At 44.3% G+C, this 18,686-nt stretch overlaps 1 pseudogene; it reads left to right on the top strand.

The window, feature by feature from the left end:
• Positions 1 to 10,757: 10,757 nt before the first annotated feature.
• LOC116762079 lies at positions 10,758 to 14,882 on the top strand (annotated as a pseudogene).
• Positions 14,883 to 18,686: the final 3,804 nt, after the last annotated feature.

The raw sequence follows: 18,686 nt of genomic DNA on the forward strand, positions 1-18,686 counted from the left end.
TTAGGTTAAGTGAAATAAGACAGAGAAAGACAAATATCATGAGATTTCACTTATATGTGAAATCTAAAACCAGAACAAACAAAACAAGACAGAAACAGACTCACAGGTACAGAGAACAAACGGGTGGTTACTAGAAGGGTGGGGTGGGGATTGGGTGAAATATTTGAGGTGGATTAAGAGGTACAAACTTCCAGTTATAAAATAAATAAGTTGGAGGTACAGTCAAGATGGTGGTGTGGGAAGATGCAGAGTTAGCCTCTCCCCAAAACTCTGCCACCTGCTGGCCACTGGTGGGGGACTCTGATGCCCAGGGAGACAGGAGGAACTCCTAAGTGAACTGGTAGGATTTAGGGAGACTGAGGGGGGAGGAAAAGTGGAGGCCACACAGGATAGGTGCCCCTAAGGCCAGAGAGATCAGGAGAGGCAAGTGGGAGGAGCCATCCGGGAAGAGCAGGAGAGGAGTGGAGGGCAATAGCCCCACCCACTCAGGCCCAGGGAGCCTGCTGAGCTCCCAAGCTGGTCTCCTGCCCTCCAAGGTCCCCCCTCCCCCTTGGCTGCATTGGTTCTGGGGGCGTAGGAGGGAGGCTGGGGAGATCAGGAGAGGCAGGTGGGAAGGGCCTGCCCAGACTGGAGGAGCAGGAGAGGAGAGGAGGGCATTTGCCCCCCTCCACTCAAGCCCAGGAAGTCTGCTGGGCTCCCAGGTGAGGTCCCCTGCCCTCTGAGACCAGGGGTGGGGAGCACACCTGAGCCCCTTCTGGTCCTTCAGCCTAAGCCCCACCCCCCACAGCCCTCAGGGCGTTTTCCAGACTGTGGGTAGTGAGCATTGACCCCACCCACCACCCAAACCTCACCCTTGCTTTGGCCCCGCACTCCACAGCCAAGGTGTCCCCCCAACATTTTTTTTTTTAATTTTCCCTCCTCCTCTTTTTTTACTGTTGTGGTACTGATGTACCTTCTGGTTGTTGATTCATCTATATTTTTATCATTATAGCCTTTCTAACATATCTGTTTGTTTCCTAGTCTAATTTTATTTTTTACTTTGTTATTGTTCTTAAAAATTTTTTTTTGCCACCTCAGGCAGCTTGTGGGATCTTGGTTCAGGAGCCTGGGGTTGGGCCGAAGATCCTGCGGTGGGAGCTCTGAGTCCGAACCACTGGACTAACAGAGAACCTCAGACCTCAGGCAATATTCATCAGAGTGAGGTCTCACAGAGTTCCTCATCTCAGCACCAAGACCCAGCTCTACTCAATAGCCTACAAACCCCAGTGTTGGAAGCCTCAGGCCAAACAACCAGTAAGACAGGAACACAGTCCCACTTAAAATAATAATAATAATGACAGCAAAAAATATGTCAGAGAAAAGGAGCAAGGTAAAAACCTACAAGACCAAATAAATGAAGAGGAAATAGGAAATCTACCTAAAAAAGAATTCAGAGTAATGATAGTAAAGATGATCCAGTCTCTCAGAAATAGAATGGAAGCTCAGATTGAGAAAATATAAGAAATGTTTAATAAAGATCTAGAAGAACTAAAGAACAAACAAACAGAGATGAACAACACAATAACTGAAATGAAAAATACACTAGAAGGAATCAGTAACAGAATAACTGAGGCAGAAGAACGAATAAGTGAGCTGGAAGCCAAAATGATGGAAATAACTGCCAAGGAGCAGAATAAAGAAAAAGAATGAAAAGAATTGAAGACAATCTCAGAGACCTCTGGGACACTAAATGCACCAACATTTGAATTATAGGGGTACCAGAAGAAGAAGAGAAAAAGGAAGCGTCTGAGAAAATATTTAAAGAGATTATAGTTGAAAATTTCCCTAACATGGGAAAGGAAATAGTCAATCAAGTCCAAGAAGCAGAGAGTCCCACACAGGATAAACCCTAGGAAAAACACACCAAGACACATATTAGTCAAACTAACAAAAATTAAATTCAAAGAAAAAATATTCAAAGCGGCAAGGAAAAACAAAAAATAACATACAAAGAAATCCCCATAAGGTTATCAGCTAATTTTTCAGCAGAAACTCTGAAGGCCAGAAGGGGAGTGGCAGGATATACTTAAAATGATGAAAGAAAAAAACCTACAACCAAGATTACTCTATGCAGCAAGGATCTCATTCAGATTCGATGGAGAAGTCAAAAGCTTTTCAGACAAGCAAAAGCTAAGAGAATTCAGCACCACCAAACCAGTTTTACAACAAATGTTAAAGAACCTTCTCTAAGCAGGAAACACAAGAGAAGAAAAAGACCCACAAAAACAAACACAAAACAATTAAGAAAATGGTAATAGGAACATACATATCAATAATTACCTTAAATGTAAATGCCCCAACCAAAAGACAAGAATGGCTGAATGGACACAAAAACAAGACCCATATATATGCCGTCTACAAGAGACCCACTTCAGACCTAGGGACACACGCAGACTGAAAGTGAGGGGATGGAAAAAGATATTCCATGCAAATGGAAATCAAAAGAAAGCTGGAGTAGCAATACTCATATCGGATAAATTAGACTTTAAAATAAAAAGTGGTACAAGAGATAAGAAGGGACACTACATGATGTTCAAATGATCAATCCAATAAGAAGATATAACAATTATAAATGTTTATGCACTCAACATAGGAGTACCTCAATACATAAAGCAAATGCTAATAACCATGAAGGGAGAAATTGACAGTAGCACAATAATACTAGGGCACTTTAACACCCCACTACACCATGGACAGATCATCCAAATAGAAAATAAATAAGGAAACACAAGCTTTAAAAGACACAGTAGGGGCTTCCCTGGTGGCGCAGTGGTTGAGAGTCCACCTGCCGATGCAGGGGACATGGGTTCATGCCCTGGTCCGGAAAGATCCCACATGCCATGGAGCAGCTAGGCCTGTGAGCCATGGCTGCTGAGCCTGCGCGTCCAGAGACTGTGCTCTGCAACGGGAAAGGTCACAACAGTGAGAGGTCCACGTACCGAAAAAAAAAAAAAGACACAGTAGACCAGATAAATCTAATTGATATTTATAGAACATCCCACCCAAAAGTGGCAGAATACACTTTCTTCTCAAGTGCACATGGAACATTCTTCAGGATAGATCACATCTTGGGTCACAAATCAAGCCTTGGAAAATTTAAGAAAATTGAAATTGTATCAAGTTTCTTTTCTGACCACAATGCTATGAGATTGGAAATCAGTTACAGGAAAAAAGCTGTAAAAAACACAAATACATGGAGGCTAAACAGTGTGCTACTAAATAAGCAAGAGATCACTGAAGAAATCAAAGAAGAAATAAAAAAATACATAGAAACAAATGACAACAAAAACAAGATGATCCAAAACCTATGGGATGCAGCAAAAGCAGTTCTAAGAGGAAAGTTTATAGCAATTCAATCTCACCTCAAGAAACAAGAAAAATCTCAAATAAACAAACTAAACCTACACTTAAAACAACTAGAGAAAGAAGAACAAAGAAAACCCAAACTTAGTAGAAGAAAAGAAACCATAAAGATCAGAGCAGAAATAAATGAAATAGAAACAAAGAAAACAATAGCAAAGATCAATAAAACTAAAACCTTGTTCTCTGAGAAGATAAACAAAATTGATAAACCATTAGCCAGACTCATCAAGAAAAAAAAGGAGAGGATGCAAATTAAAAATAGAAATGAAAAAGCAGAAATCACAACTGACACTGCAGGAATACAAGGATTATAGGATACTACTACAAACAACTATATACAAATAAAATGGACAACCATGAAGAAGTAGACAAGTTCTTAGAAAGGTACAATTTCCCAATACTGAACTGGGAAGAATTAGAAAATATGAACAGACTTATCACAAGTAATGAAATTGAAACCATAATTAAAAATCTTCCAACAAACAAAAGTCCAGGACCAGAGGGCTTCACAGGTCAATGCTATCAAACATTTAGAGAAGAGCTAACACCAATACTTCTCGAACTCTTCCACAAAATTGCAGAGGGAGAAACACTCCCAAATTCATTCTACAAAGCCACCATCACGCTGATACCAAAACCAGAAAAAGATATCACAAAAAAAGAATATTATAAACCAATATCACTGATGAACATAGATGCAAAAATCCTCAACAAAATACTAGCAAACAGAATCCAACAGCACATTAAGAGGATCATACACCATGATCAAGTGGGTTTTATCCCAAGAATGCAAGGATTCTTCAATATATGCAAATCAATCAATATGATACACCACATTAAGAAATTAAGGAATAAAAACCATATGATCATCTCAATAGATGCAGAAAAAGCTTTTGACAAAATTCAACACCGATTTATGATAAAAAACTCTCCAGAAAATGGGCATAGAGGGAACTTACCTCAACATAATAAAGGCCATATATGACAAACCCACAGCAAACATCATTCTCAATGGTGAAAAACTGAAAGCATTTCCTCTAAGAGCAGGAACAAGACAAGGATGTCCAGTCTCACCACTCTTATTCAACATAGCTTTGGAAGTCCTAGCCATGGCAATCAGAGAAGAAAAAGAAATAAAAGGAATACAAATTGGAAAAGAAGAAGCAAAACTCTCACTGTTTGCTGATGACATGATATTATACATAGAAAATCCTAAAGATGCCACCAGAAAACTATTAGAACTAATCAATGAATTTGGTAAGGTTGCAGGAAACAAAATTAATGCACAGAAATCTCTGGCATTCCTATACACCAACACTGAAAAATCAGAAAGAGAAATTAAAGGAAACATTCCCATTTACCACTGCAACAAAAAGAATAAAATGCCTAGGAATAAACCTACTTAAGGAGGCAAAAAACTTATACTCAGAAAACTATAAAACACTGATGAAAGAAATCAAAGATGACACAAACAGTTGGAGAGATATACCATGCTCTTAGATTGGAAGAATCAATATTGTGAAAATGAGTATACTACCCAAAGCAATCTACAGATTGAATGCAATCCCTATCAAACTTCCAGTGGCGTTCTTCACAGAGTTAGAACAAAAAATTTTACAATTCGTATGGAAACACAAAAGACACTGAATAGCCAAAGCAATCTTGAGAAAGAAAAAAGGAGTTGGAGGAATCAGGCTCCCTGACTTCAAACTATACCACAAAGCTACAGTAATCAAGAAAGTATGGTACTAGCATAAAAACAGAAATATAGATCAATGGTACAGGATAGAATGCCCAGAGATAAACCCGCACACATATGGGCACCTAATTTATGAAAAAGGAGGCAAGAACATACAAGGGAGAAAAGACAGCCTCTTCAGTAAGTGGTGCTGGGAAAACTGGACAGCTACCTGTAAAAGAATGAAATTAGAACACTACCTAACACCATACACAAAAATAAACTCCCAGTGGATTAAAGACTTAAATGTAAGACCAGACACTATAAAACTCTTAGAGGAAAACATAGGAAAAACACTTTTTGAAATAAATCACAGCAAGATCTTTTTTACCCACCTCTTAGAGTATGGGAATTAAAAACAAAAACAAACAAATGGGACTTAATTAAACTTAAAAGCTTTTGCACAGCAAAGGAAACCATAAACAAGACAAAAAGACAACTCTCAGAATGGGAGAAAATATTTGCAAATGAACAAACAGAGAATAAATCTCCAAAATATACAAACAGCTCATGGAGCTCAATATTAAAAAAAAAAAAAAATCTAGTTAAAAAATGGGTAGAAGACCTAAATAGACATTTCACCAAGGAAGACATACAGATGGCCAAGAGGCACATGAAAAGATGCTCAACATCACTAATTATTAGAGAAATGCAAATCAAAACTACAATGAGGTATCCCCTCATGTCAGTCAGAATGGCCATTATCAAGAAATGTAAAAACAATAAATGCTGGAAAGGGTGTGGTGAAAAGGGAACCATCCTGCACTGTTGGTGGGAAAGTAAATTGATACAACCACTATGGAAAACACTAAAAATAGAATTACCATATTACCCAGCAATCCCACTACTGGGCATATATCCTGCAAAAACCATAATTCAAAAAGAGACATGTACCACAATGTTCACTGCAACACTATTTACAATAGCCAGGACATGGAACCAAGCTAAAAGTCCATTGACAGATGAATGGATAAAGAAGATGTGGCACATATATACAACGGAACATTACTCAGCAATAAAAATAAATGAAATTAAGTTATTTGTAGTGAGGTGGATGGAACTAGAGTCTGTCATACAGAGTGAAGTAAGTCAGAAAGGGAAAAAACAAATACTGTATGCTAGCACATGTATATGGAATCTAAAAAAAAAAAAAGGTATTGATGAACCTAATTGCAGGGGAGGAATAAAGAGGTAGACATAGAGAATGGACTTTAGGACATGGGATGGGAGGGCGAAGCTGGGGTGAAGTGAGAGTAGCATCGACATATACACTACTGAATGTAAAATAGTTGGCTGGTGGAAAGCAGGAGCACAGCACAGGGAGATCGGCTTGGTGCTTTGCGATGACCTAAAGGGATGGGATAGGGAGGATGGGAGGGAGGCTCAATAGGGAGGGGATATGGGGACATGTGTATGCATATGGCTGATTTGTTTTGTTGTGCAACAGAAACTAACACAGTATTATGCAGCAATTACACTCCAATAAAGATCTATTAATTAATTAATTTAATTAATTAATTAATTATTTTTAAAAAGTCATGGGGATGTAATGTACAGCACAGGAAATAGTCAATAATACTGTAATAAGTTTGTATGATGACAGATGGTTACTAGACTTAGTGTGGGTGATCAATCTGTAGTGTATATATATCAAATCACTATGCAGAACACCTGGAACTAATATATATTGTATGTCAATTATACTTCAATAAAAAAGAATACATCTCTAAAAAGAACTCTGAATAAGACTTTAACAAAGTTCCTTGTGTTTGAATATAATGCCTAGAATTTTTTCTGTTCACTTGCCAGCTCCCACATATACTACTATATACTACTCAAGTCACTACCACACAAAATAGATTCTTATCATATTCCGCTTGTTAACAAAACAAGACATTTTATTTTGAAAAAAAAATAAGAAGTAGGGTGTTAGGAGTTAATATATGTTAAGACAAATTCTAAGCCTGTAAGCTGCTTCTTACAGCCCTCCTGATTCTCCAAGGAAACACCAGGCTGTGCACAGGCTGGTGCGCACTCTGCATCAGCGTTTGTGTTTCCAGGGCTCTGGGAGCACGTGGCTGTGTGCATTTCAGGCTCCGGGCTGTAAAAGGGGCCCTGAGCTTTAACAAGCCCCTCCCCTCCCCGCCCCCTTCGCAGCCCCGGTCTCTGAGGCTCTGCCTCCAGCACTGAGAGTCTGGGAGGCTGCGCTGGTAGGCTCACGGGTGTCATGCGGCCGGTGGCCAGCAGGGGGCGGCGACACTTAGTGGCTTCCCAGCTTTGGGACTCCAGGTGGCAGAATTGGTAAGAACAGCAGAGGCGCCCTGCCATCCTCAGAGCGGCTCACCACTATGCTTCCAACCCTTTTTCTCCATCTCCACCCCATGTCTGATGTAGAAATAGATGCCAATAATGAGTAATAAGTACCATTAGTATTAACTACTATATAATTAACAGTCTGTAATAAATAGCTGTTATTAGCAACAATAACCTATATTCTTATCACACTTTAGTCTTAATCTAGACAATTCTTCTCTGGTTGCCTGAGTTCAGGCAAGAGGACGAGGCCAACTGTTTACCTAATCGGAGCAGAGGGGGCGGGGGAGGCCAGTCCTCACCTGGGAGTGGCTCTAATGGGCACAGCCTGACTCACAGGTCTCACGTCCAACAAGCCTTTGGGTACATTTCTGATCCAATGCTAATGGTTCCAGTGATAAGTCTTACTGTGTGTTTGTACTTTAACCTCGGCCACTAAGACGGTAGGACATTGGGTAGCAGACCAGGGAAACCCGCACTCAAGAAGGGACAGAGAAAAAAAGACTCTACTGATAAAGCCTTTCTTGTCTTAGTGACCAGCAGACAGCAGATGTAGTGACAAGCGTGTGGGTTCATGATAAGACCCTTGAAATGAGTGATGACATCATCTCAGCTCCCCTTCCCTGTCCTCCTCTGGAAAACGGGCTTTCACAACATGGGGATCTTGCTTAACAGACTTGCATGTTTTTATTTGTTTTTATCTAGATACCTTACTGTCATTGCCGTCTGCATAGACCGTCAGGGCCCATAAGGCACAGCTACTCGTCACTACATGCCTACAGGCATGCACTGTGCTGATGCTGCCGTTGTTCATGTTATCACTCCCTGGACAGGAATGAGCCGCCAATGCATGTCAGAAGTGGTGTCAGCATCATTTCTGTAAAATCAAGGTGTCATGATCTTTGCTGTTGAGGGTTACAGTTGCAGGGGGAGGGGGCTCCAGTGTGATACTGTGAGTGCTGTGAATGTGAGGAGCACAGAGGCCACCCAGAGCATCCCTGATCCATACTTGGGGCCAGAGAAGACTAAAGGAGGCATCACTTGAGCTATATCTTGAAGGATAAGTAGGAGACAGGTAGATGGACAAAAGTCAGCATGACTGAGGTCAGCCTGTGGACCCAGCTTGATGGGAGCTTCACCTCCTGGGGACTGGGTGGGAGGGGTGAGAAGTGACATTTCTGGAAGGTTCCTGGACACTTTGGTGGGGGGCAAGTCCTGCTCTCAACTATGAGCTGAAAAACCAGCCAAATAAGGGCTCCCTGAAGGATAAATATATGATCCCCTGGGGAACCTGGGAACTATTTGGGCCAGAGGAACTCCTGGAAAAGATAAGCTGGTAAAGCATGTAAACCCCTGAAAGCAAGGCCACTGCAGATTTGAAGCATTCACAAACACAGCATTTAAAAACTGAGTACAGGGACTTCCCTGGTGGTGTAGTGGTTAAGAATCCACCTGCCAATGCAGGGGACACAGGTTCAATCCCTGGTCCTGGAAGATCCCACATGCCTCAGAGCAACTAAGCCCGTGCGTCATAACTACTGAGCCTGCACTCTAGAGCCCGCAAGCCGCAACTACTGAGCCCACTTGCCACAACTACTGAAGCCCATGTGCCCTAGGGCCTGTGTGCTGCAACTACTGAGCCCGTGTGGTGCAACTACTAAAGTCCGCGCACCTAGAGCCCATGCTCTGCAACAAGAGAAACCACCGCACTGAGTAGCTGGTGCACCACAATGACGAGTAGCCCCTGCTCACCACAACTAGAGAAAGCCAGCACACAGCAATAAAGACCCAATGCAGCCAAAAATTTAAAAAACAAACAAAAAAAAACTGAGTACAGAAAGGTAAAATAACAAAGTACAAATTTTCTAAAATCCCACTACCAAAAGAAAGCCCTTGTAAACACCTTCCAAATAGCTCTCTACAAATGTGTGTGTGTGTGTGTGTGTGTATGTGTGTGTGTGTGTGTGTGTGTGTGACTATACATTTTCACAGACTTGGGGCCTAAAGTTCATGCAGTTTTTTTTTTAATTCCTTAATCACTATTTTTTTATTGAGGTGTAGTTGATTTACAATGTGTTAATTTCTGCTGAACAGCAAAGTGATTAAGTTATACATATATATACATTCCTTTTTTTAATATAGTCTTTTCCATTATGGTTTATCGTAGGATATTGAGCACACACAGTTTTGAAACTAGTTTTTCTCTCAGTCAACAATTAGTCCTGGACTTGGTCTGTGTCAATGAATTTATACCCATATCATTTTCAATGCTTGCAGCACGTTCTCTTATATGTATATACCATAATTTAACTATCCTTTTATTATAAATAAAGCTGCTAAGAGCAAATCTTGTACATGTGCTTTTTTGGGCATTCCTCACTTCTCTTGAGATACACCTGGGAGGGGGTTGCTGGGCTATAGGCTGTCACTCTCCTCTCATTGGACATTGAGGTGGTTTCTATTTTTTGTTTTTTCAAACAATTCTGCGATAATTCTTGTTCTGCTAAGAATGTAAGTTTTGCAAGGGAAAGTGCCTTTTCTGTTTGCTTCATAGATGAATTCCAAATGTCTATATTGCTACTTTCAACACATATTTGTTGAAATAACTGAACAAACATGGATTTCTTTCACATCTGTAGGAATACAGTCAATTCTTGACTCAAAGTTTTCACTGCTCTGCCCATGTCCATGGATGACCATGAAAGCTCCATGAGTACTGATTTGGCGGTTACAAATAAATTTTAGTGAGTAGGCAAATTTGCAAAAACAGAATTCACAAATAATAAAAATCAATTGTATTTCATAAGATATATTTGAGAATCAGACTTGTTGGATAATAGAATATTCACACTTTAAGTACTGTCAAATTTCCACCACCCTTCATGAAAAGATATATTAATTTACTTTCCCATCAGTAGTATGAGTGAGTGCTTGTTAACCCTAGACCAAATCTGTTTTTGTTCTTGTAGACATGGATTAGGGGGTCTCTGATTTTTATTTTGATGACAAAAATCACACAGGGGAACACAAAAATTACAATTGACAAACTAGGAGTGAGTCGTGGGCTGGAAAACAAGAGGAATATGTTTCCAGAGTCCCCTGGATTCTTCCTGGAATCTTGGGTTTCCTTCCAGGGTCCTCCATGCCCTGGGTACCTCCTGGACCCCTTCCAGGAGTCCCACAGAGCTCAGCTTGAGAACCAGCATTCTAGGCGAAGGGTTCCACTGTATAAGAAGTTTGAGATGGACCTAGGAGCAGCTTCACAACTCCTTGAGTCTCTGTGTGCTTTGGCCTCCTCGCCTCCTCTCCAGCCTCCACCATGTCCATCAGGGTGACCCGGAAGTCCTACAAGGTGTCCACCTCTGGCCCCTGGTCCTTCAGCAGCCACTCGTACACCAGTGGGCCGGGCGCCCGCATCAGCTCCTCGGCCTTCTCCCGGGTGGACAGCAGCAGCAGCTTCCGGGGCGGCCTGGGCAGCAGCATGAGTCTGGCTGCAGGTTACAGTGGGACCCCGGGTCTGGGGGGCATCACACCTGTCACGGTGAACCAGAGCCTGCTGAGCCCCCTCAAGCTGGAGGTGGACCCCGACATCCAGGACGTGCGCACCCAGGAGAAGGAGCAGATCAAGACCCTGAACAACAAGTTCGCCTCCTTCATCAACAAGATACGGCACCTGGAGCAAGATTTTGGAGACCAAATGGAACCTCCTGCAGCAGCAGAAGACAGCCCGGAGCAACGTAGAAAACATGTTTGAGAGCTACATCAACAACCTCCGGCGGCAGCTGGAAACCCTGGCCCAGGAGAAGCTGAAGCTGGAAGTGGAGCTTGGCAACATGCAGGGGCTGGTGGAGGACTTCAAGACCAAGTATGAAGAAGAGATCCAAAAGCACACAGACATAGAGAATGAATTTGTCATCATCAAGAAGGATGTGGATGAAGCTTACATGAACAAGGTAGAGCTGGAGTCCCGCCTGGAAGGGCTGACTGACGAGATCAACTTCTACAGGCAACTGTATGAAGAGGAGATCTGTGAGATGTAGTCGCAGATTTCTGACACCTCCATGGTCCTGTCCATGGACAACAGCCGCTCTCTGGACCTGGATGGCATCATCGCCGAGGTCAAGGCCCAGTATGAGGAGATCGCCAACCGCAGCCGGGCTGAGGCTGAGACCATGTACCAGATCAAGTACGAGGAGCTGCAGACCTTGGCTGGGAAGCACGGGGATGACCTCCATCGCACGAAGACGGAGATTTCCGAGATGAACCAGAACATCAACTGACTCCAGGCTGAGATCGAGGGCCTCAAAGGCCAGAGGTCTTCCCTGGAGGCCGCCATTGCTGATGCCAAGCAGCGTGGGGAGCTGGCCGTCAAGGATGCTTGTTGGGAGCCAAGAAGTTTTCGCCATTAGAAGATGGCCGACATCCTGCTTCTCTTCCTGCTTAATGAGATAAAAGCCCGCGCCTAAAAACAAAAGCCCGCGCCTAAAACGAAAGCCCGCGCACGCAGCACCAATGATAATTTGCCAAATACTTCCCTTATTCTGGATCCCGCCCCCCTTTCTCTGTACTGTATAAATACAGCTACTGCAGCAATAAAGGTTTGAGGCTTGATCAGGATTTTGTCTTGCCTCCATTCTTTCGCGTCTCCTGCCCCTTCTTCTCTTTTCAACCCCTACAGGTTCCTCCTCGGACTCACAAGGATTTGTCCTGCTGGTCGGGACTCCCGGGGACGCCCGGGGCCGAGCACAATTGGCGCCCAACGTGGGGCCCGAGGAACGGATCCTAACGGAGGTAACACGCTTACGAACGCCTGGCCAGGCACCCACTGAGCCGCCGCGAGAGTGAACTCGAAAGTGCGGCTCGATTAGGTCCCCGGAGGACTAGCCGCCCTTCGGCAGTTGTGACCGGTAGAGAGTAAGGTAAGTGGAGCTTAAAAATGGGACAGGAATTGAGTTCCCACGAACTCTTTCTTCAGGGGATCGAGGATTCCCTCAAGATGCGAAAGATTAAGGCTAGAAAAAAAAGATTTGCGTGATTTTTTTTTATATTTTTGTCTGATGTTTGCCCATGGTTCCCACAAGAAGGGACGATAGATAAAAAATGTTGGAATCGTGTAGGAGATTGTTTAAATGATTATTATAAGACTTTTGGGCCTTCTAAAGTACCTGTGACTGCATTTTCATATTGGAATTTAATTAGAGAGATTCTTATGGGTCATTTTTTTGACCCCGATATCCAAAAGGTTGTTGAGACCGGAGAAACAATTCTTAAAGCAGCCCCTATGATTCCAATGAGGCTCAGGCTGCTTTTCCCCCTGGTCTGTTGGCTCAAATACAAAATGCTGGCCTTAAGGCCTGGCGCCGCCTTCCGCCTAAGGGTTTGGCCACAACTTCCTTGGCGAAAATTCGCCAGGGACCAGAAGAGCCTTATTGTGAGTTTATTAGCCGCCTCACGGACGCCACCGAACGTCTGGTGGGCGACAGTGAAACTGATAACGCCTTTGTTAAACATTTAGCTTATGAAAATGCTAATCCGGCCTGCCAGGCTGCCCTTCGGGCTCATCATGGTGGTAGCCTTGCTGATTATATTAAATTGTGTTCCGGAATTGGTCCCTCCCATTTTGTTGGTCTTGCAATAATAGGAGCCGCCCTAAAAGATTTTATTAAAGACACATCCGCCCTAGACAAACAACAAAAAACTTGCTATAATTGCAAACAACCTGGACACTTTGCCCGGGATTGTCCACTATATAGACAAGGACAGTCATCAAAGGCTAACCCACAACAACCCCAACATCAATCCCGAGCTCCTCCCACCACCGTTTGTCCTCGCTGTAAAAGAGGCAAACATTGGTCTTCGGAATGTTATTCAAAAACGGACATAAATGGCCAACTACTCCCCAAAAAACAGGGAAACTTTTCATGGGGCCAGCCCCTGGCCCCTTCCTTAGAACCGAACCAAGGGGCGATTCGGTTTGTTCCTCAAAAATCTGGACAAGTTCCCCTCACCCAGACGTTGGCTGCCCGAACGTCTTATTAAACCTATAAATTCTATGAAATAATGAAAATTATCCAGGGCCCTTTTCCCTGAGATTGTATTTCTTTTCCTTTTCAGAAAAAGATGGAGATCCTCTTGGCATTGAAAAGACGACAAAGACAACAAGGACTATCCGTTGTGACCCTGATCCTGTCATCTTTGCTGGTTGTCAGCCAGGCTGAACCCCCTCCACACTTGCCTCAGAATTTAACCTGAAGCAGAACCAAAAGATGATTCTGGCTGCCCCTCCACTGGAGCGGCATGAGACAGAGACATGCCTACCCCCCTCTTTGATGGGAGGGTATGGGTACCGAGTTGAGTGTGACAGCAAAGCATGCACAAGGGAAAACCTTTATACATAAGGTAATCTCTGTTATTCCCTGTGAGTATACCTGAATTATGAAAGAGGTTGGTATCTAAACATTGTTTTTGGCTTCAGTATCTAAGATTATTCTTGGCTCTGCCTCTCCTCCCCAAAAGATACCAAGAGCCAGCAATGGTGGACACACATACATTGTCCACGGGAGGATTCAGGTCACTACTCCCTCACTCGGTTAATGCCCACCTCCTTAAAAGAAATAAAAAGGGAGGAGATGTTGGGAGCCAAGAAGTTTTCGCCATTAGAAGATGGCCGACATCCTGCTTCTCTTCCTGCTTAATGAGATAAAAGCCCGCGCCTAAAAACAAAAGCCCGCGCCTAAAACGAAAGCCCGCGCACGCAGCACCAATGATAATTTGCCAAATATTTCCCTTATTCTGGATCCCGCCCTCCTTTCTCTGTACTGTATAAATACAGCTACTGCAGCAATAAAGGTTTGAGGCTTGATCAGGATTTTGTCTTGCCTCCATTCTTCCGCGTCTCCTGCCCCTTCTTCTCTTTTCAACCCCTACAGGTTCCTCCTCGGACTCACAAGGATTTGTCCTGCTGGTCGGGACTCCCGGGGACGCCCGGGGCCGAGCACAGATGCTCAGGCCAAGCTGGCCGAGCTGGAGGCCGCTCTGAGAACCACCAAGCAGGACATGGTGCGGCAGCTGTGCAAATACCAGGAGCTGATGAACGTCAAGCTGGCCCTGGACGTGGAGATCGCCACCTACCGCAAGGTGCTGGAGGGCGAGGATAGCCGGCTGGAGTCTGGGATGCAGAACATGAGCATCCACACCAAGACCACCAGCGGGTACTCAGGTGGGCTGACCTCAGCCTACGGGACCCCTGGCTTCAACTATGGCCTGAGCTCCTACCAGTCCAGCTTGGGCTCTGAAGGGGGCTCTGGCTCCTTCAGCCATACCAGTTCCAAGGCTGTGGTTGTGAAGAAGATTGAGACCCGTGATGGGAAGCTGGTGTTCGAGTCCTCTGACATCCTGCCTAAGTGAAAGGCTCCTGCGATCCCTCCCAGCCTCCCCGCTCACTTGCTCCTGCAAGGAGTTGTGCAGGGGAGTGTTGGACCCAAAGACCTGAGGCTCAGTCCCGTCCTTAGCCCACCCCGGGGGAGTCAACTGCCTGGGGCTCCCTCTCTTGCCCACGCCCCCAACTAAAAGCCAATCCAAGTGTCTTTTTCAGAATAAAGCTTCAGCTGGCTCTGCCAACACACACACACACACACACACACACACACACACACACACAAAAGAAGTTTGAGATGTACAGGGCTGGTTCCGATGGCGGCCTCAGCCTGGGTGGGCTCCCGCAGTGGAGGAGGCAACAGCTTGGCCACCCAGTTGTGTAGCTGGAGGACTGGCCGGGTGGCACCACCTCACACTTGTAGCTGGAACCTTGGGTATCCAGGCTGCTTGTGAAGACAAACATGCCTTTCCAGCTCTCCTCCTCAGCACAAGGTTAAAGAACAAGCACCCTTTCTTCAAGGCTCTGTTGGGAAGAATGGATCGGCAGAGCACAGGCTGTAGACGGAGTGCTGCAGACCATGTGGGAGGACTGGTTCTCCCAGGACTGGCTCTCAGTCTCTGCTGGGTGGGGCTGAGGACCCTCCAGGCTGAAAGGGGAGCAGGAGCCCCCGCCCCAGTTCTGAAGGCCAGGCTGGAGAGCCAGGCACGTGCCCCTCCCTCCACCACCACCAGTCTGAACTCCTGCTATCCATCTCGTGTTTGGTCCATGCACCAACGTTCTGATCCTCTCCTGGGAGGTGCTGAGAGCACTGGTTTTGCAGCTGTTGAACAACTACAATTTCAGCAGTGACGTTTCCCCAAGAGGTCCAAGCAGATGACCCCTTTCTGGCCAGCTGACCCTTGGCCTTCGTGCCTGGAGCTCAGGGGCTGGGGGGAGAGGGGAGGCAAACTTCTGGGGCTTGGGACCGGCTCCTGGAGGGATGGAGGCCACTTGGTCAGCGGAGCCCATCTAGCCCTCCTCCCAGCTGTGTCTACCTGCACTGGGCTCCCAGCATCTGCTTCTCTGACCCCTCAGGGGTGTACTGCCTGTGATGGCACAGGGACCCCTCCTTCTCCTCTCCCTCTCCTCCCCCTCCTCCTCCCTCTCCTCTTTTCCCCCTCTCCTTCCCCTCCTTCTCCCCCCCCTCCCCCCTCTCTCCCCTCTCGTCCTTCCCCCTCCCCCTCCGCCTCCTCCTCCTCCCCTCCTCCTCCTTCTCCCCCTCCCCACCACCTCTTCCTAATCCTCCCCACAGCTGGAAGTGGTGCACAGTTGCTGGACACTCCAGATGTTTAACTTCCGTATTTGCCTGGTGACTGGCATGTGGTCAGCACTGAATCAATGATGGCTTTGTTGGTTGACTGAATGACTGACTGAATGAAGGAATGTGACTGAATGAAGGAGTGAATACTTCACGTGACTGAATGAAGGAGTGAATACTTCACTTCAGGCTTTTTACTCCCCTTCCATTTAGTTATGGATTTTCTAGATATCTCTGAATCTAATGTTGACAGTAGTCCCTGGATGGATTCTTTGGGTATTTCTACCTTGACCTTTAATGAGTCCAAACAGCAGTGGGAAAGCAAGGGTTCTGAAAAGCAATGATGGCTCAGGGGCCCAGGTTTCTCTCCACAAATGCCAAGCACTGCTAGCAGAAAGTGCAATTACCTTTACAAAACTAATAAGCAATTGATTTTTCGATTCAGTAAATTATAGAACAAATTCAGTAAATTATAAACCAAAGACAACACTAATTAACACCAAAGAAGATTAAGCATGCATTCACATTTTCCACTAACATTAATAAACTTGTTGGGTTCCTGGCACTCCCCAGCGCTGGAAACCATGCCCCCTCATCTGCAGGCAAAATGCCTTTCAGTGGGTGTCTACAGTTGACTGAGATAATGAATCTCTACCCAAGTTATTCCCAATTTTATTAATAGATTATTTTATAGACTAATGTAATTATAAATTAGCTATTCAATGGCACACAATGGGATTTATGAACAAATCTGGTTAAATGCTTTTCTTTATTGCACTGTGTGCATAGCATCTTTAAATCAAGGATTCAGTTCTTAATTCACACCAACAATTAATGTTTGCACACGGTGTATTAATCATTTCAGTTTGAGGGGAGAAGTCCCAGTTGTTTATTGGTAGGGATATATTAGTATTTGCCTGCATCTCGAATTACTAATCTGAAATTTCTGGGGAAAGGGAAAGAAAAGGTGTTTTTTTTTTCTAATTTGTGTTTTTAAATATAAAAGTACTCTCTTAATGATATAGTAAAGGTAAAAAAACAAGCACGTTCAAAAATGTGAATTTGTAATGTCATTTTTGTTCATCTAGAACATTCTGGGAGAAAATATCCTAAAATTTTGACTATGGAAATTTCCGGACTATAAGCTTCCTGATGACATTTTATTTATTTCATTTTACTTTCCTTTTTATGGATACTTTCCTCCAGAAAATGCCTATAATTTGAATAATGATATATAGCACATATACACTAAAATATACCGTAAACTTTAAAGCATTATATAGTTTCTAACAGTCCTGATATTCAGTAAAGCCTTGCATAAATGGACTGTAAAAATCTATCCCAGAATGGAATGTTGATTATGACAAATGAATTTAGCTGTATTACAGATGTGTGATGTAACCTCACTGAAGGGGGAGGGGGGATGAAGCTGACCTAAGTAACTTCTGAAAATGGTACTTTGTGTAGTGTTAGACTGAAGACAGAAAGAACTCTACATAACACCTTATTCTGTTACTGAATCCAAGCTCATGAAGGGCTATGTTCTACTTTGGTAGAAATAGGACTGAATTGATGCCCTGCCGTTAGGCCGCAGCGCTGCTAGGATTGCATCGATCTTCCTGTTTGTACTGTTTGTAACTATGGCCCCATCTTAAGTATTTCTAATTGAGAAACAAAACCTCAGGAAACCGAAACTTAACCAGCCGCTCTCGCTTCTGTAACTATGCTTGCTGAACCCCCTTTTGCAACCATCCAACCAATCAGACGGTGACTAGTGTCTTTGTTTAAAAGTTAACCAATCAGTGACTAGTGTCTTTGTTTAAAAGTTAGCCAATCAGTACTCCCCACCCCTGGAAAGCCCCGCAGAAGGTCCCGAGCTTGTTTGTACCTGTCTATAAAAGAGCTGTACTAAACTCCATCGGGACCTCTTAGCGTTACCGGCAACGAGTGCGCAGAGGTCCAGGTTCGAACCTGCAATAAATGACCCTTGCCGTTTGGCTTTGACTCTCGTCTCTGGTGGTCTTGTGGAGGGGTCTCGCGACCGCGGGCATTTCACTCACTCTGCTCGCTGCATGACAGGCCAATAAATTGGAGACTAGGTGTTGAGGCAAGGAATATGACTTTATTCGTTAAGCTGGCAGACCAAGAAAATGGCAGATCAAAAAGATGGCAGACAAAAGTCTCCAAAAAAAACGATCTTATATATGTACCCTGGAATGGCCCGCCTCAGGGAAGGGATGTGTTAATTTCTTCTTTCTTGCAGCCATCCACAGGTGGGCGGGGTCAGGATGTTTCCCTGAACAAAGGCACTTTGGTTTAACATTCAGGCAGAGGCGAAGGGTTCCCCAAGGCAGGCCATTATGTATAGACAGTGTCCTTTTAGTGAACAAAAGCAACAGGAAGCACAGGTTAAAGTAAAAGAAACAGATCCAACATGTCAGATTTGGCTCTTCCCTGTTACATGCTGACAGGGCCTAGATGAAATGATGCCCAGCAGCAGTGACCACCACCAGCATCTAGACCTCAGTTTCTAAAGACCCTTCTCCAGTAAAGAGAAC

This window comes from Phocoena sinus, chromosome 11 (assembly GCF_008692025.1).
Source record: "Phocoena sinus isolate mPhoSin1 chromosome 11, mPhoSin1.pri, whole genome shotgun sequence".
Taxonomy (NCBI): domain Eukaryota; kingdom Metazoa; phylum Chordata; class Mammalia; order Artiodactyla; family Phocoenidae; genus Phocoena; species Phocoena sinus.